This window comes from Alosa pseudoharengus, unplaced genomic scaffold (genome assembly GCF_046254945.1).
Source record: "Alosa pseudoharengus isolate Yale_2024_CS ecotype anadromous, Long Island Sound unplaced genomic scaffold, YU_APseudo_1.1 YU_APseudo_1.1_scf_19, whole genome shotgun sequence".
NCBI lineage: Eukaryota > Metazoa > Chordata > Actinopteri > Clupeiformes > Clupeidae > Alosa > Alosa pseudoharengus.
Genome location: NW_027468657.1, coordinates 11,869,589 through 11,872,088, shown reverse-complemented (window position 1 = coordinate 11,872,088; position 2,500 = coordinate 11,869,589). Strand labels below are relative to the sequence as shown.

The window sequence follows — 2,500 nt, the reverse complement described above, 5'->3', positions numbered from 1 at the left end:
GGTGTGTGTGTGTGTGGGATGCAGATTTCTGTGTCCGAGTCCATTACTTTGGTTTAAAATAATTCTATAAAATCTGTAGAATTTTAACATATTTTCTAAATTATATATATAAATTATATAATATAAAAAAAAAAAAAAAAAAGAAATATATATATATATTTTTTTTTTTTTTTTATTTTTTTTGTCATCTCAAAATATAGAATTTAAAAGGTAAGGACATAAATATGGAGCATAAAATGTTGAAGGCCTTTTAAATAAACAAAGTGTACTAGTTTAATAGCTCTGAAATTGTTTGGAAAATTTTAAAAAAATTGCATATCTGAAAATTTCAGGGTGGTGCAACCACATTCATAGAATCGAAGAGTGAAAAGAGTAAACAGGATATTTCCTTATCAAGTGACCTTTATTGATGAGTTAAACGTTTGCAAATCTCTCTCAAATATTGATAAAAAAAATAGGTACTTTCTCTTCATAGTTGGATTTATCAGGTTCACATGTCTCTTTATTTATACACTAACTCTTTATTGTATTGGGAAATTGAATGGATGAACTTGTTAGGAAAGTCAAAAGGTTATAAAGGTGTCCAAGAAGATGCCTGTATTATTTGAAATTAGTAGCAAAAGTCAGGTGGTGCAACCAAAATACTAATTTAATCCAAGAGTAAAGTAAAGTGAACAAATGGTTGAAAAATGTGTTGTAACGGTAACACTTTACTTGACAGTATCGACATAAGAGTGGCATGACACTGTCATGAACACATGACACTGTCATGACACATGAACCCTAACCCAAATCCTAAACCTAACCCTATAATCCTAACCCTAACTTGTTATGACAAAAACCGAATGTCACTTAATCGTTATATCATAAACGTTTATGACTTGTCACTCTTATGTCGATACTGTCAAGTAAAGTGTAACCCAATATATACTTTTTAAATTTGTAAATAAAGTATTTATTCACATTTTAAATGTAAAGTTGGATGTTGGAAAAGCCAAATACCTGCCCTCTACAATAAAGTATTCATAGGTTACTTTTAATACCAAGGTCAACTACAAAATAATAATGTGTTAAGCACTCTAGACATTCTCAGATATACTTAATAGATGTACTTAGAGACGGGCGGTGAAACTTTTTGAAACTTAGAGACGGGTGGGGAAATTGCAAATGTATTAAAACCCCTATCAATGTTGCACAGCCATTAAGACTTGTTTAAACACAACTTCCAACTTAAAAAAATGCATTCTTTCCATATTTAAAGATTATTTTGAACACACTTTTTTAAAAGCCTTATTTGTCAATGACCCGTGTGTGTGTGTGCCTGTCTGTCTGTGTTTGTATTTCTTGGCCATAGTTATCGGGGGAACCTTCTGCCCCAGTTTGTGCTTTTAAACTTTTTGGAGGTGCACTGACCTTTTGCTGATGGAAGATGTGTGCACAGCTAATGAATTATATACCAGTCCAGTCAGCAAAGCAGCCTTCGACAGCAGTCCTCACCAGAACCCCAAAACAAACACACACACACACACACACACACACACACACACACACTCACACACAGGTGAGGACACCTCCTACTGTGCCCTAATTCAGATCCGTCATTGTTTACCTTCAGTTCCAGAAACTAAGAGAAGGTGAGGAGAGAGAGAAACAGATGAATAGATATATAGAGAGATAGATAGAGAGAGTGATAGAGAGAGAAAGAAACACAGAGAGAGATACAGGAAGAAGGGAGGGAAATGAAAGAATGATGAAGAAAAGGAGGTCAAAACCGTGACAAGAAAGACTTGTATAACAGAGAACATGACAACAAGAATGAGAAGATTAGACTAAAAGAAAGACGGAGAGAGAGAGGTGGTGTAGATAGAGAGAGAGAGGGAGAGAGGGAGGGTAGAGAGAGAGGGAGAGAGAGGGAGAGAGGGGGGGTAGAGAGAGAGAGAGAGAGAGAGAGGCGGTGTAGATAGAGAGAGAGAGGGAGAGAGGGGGGGTAGAGAGAGAGGGAGAGAGAGGGAGGATGCTGTTTCTTCTGTGTGGATTTTAATGATAGTGAGTTTTTAGTTGTGGGCTGCATGGCTGCCTGTTCCCCTGGCTCCTGCTGTTTTGGCTTGTAAATGGGCCGATTAACACGGGCCATGTCTCCACTGGGCCCTCTCTCTCACACACACACACACACACACACACACACACACACACACACGCACACACACGCACACACACACACGCAGGCGGGAAATAGCAGAGGGTTACATAAAGCTGCAAAGTTTCAGCGTCACTTCACAGCCTAGTTGTTCCCGTTCCAATGAAGAGAAACAGAGACAAACAGCATAAACAGACGTACACACACACACACACACACACACACACACACACACACACACACACACACACACACATACATACACACACACACACACACACACACACACACACACACACACACACATACATACACACATACACACACACACACACACACACACACACACACACACACACACAC

General features: G+C 38.2%; 1 protein-coding gene across 1 annotated transcript in view; it reads left to right on the top strand.

Moving 5' to 3' along the window:
* The window catches only part of LOC143133068 (neuronal acetylcholine receptor subunit alpha-7-like), a gene marked incomplete at its 5' end in the record, with an annotated part of 43,752 nt that overhangs the window by 6,499 nt on the left and 34,753 nt on the right, over positions 1-2,500 (top strand). The window lies entirely within an intron of this gene.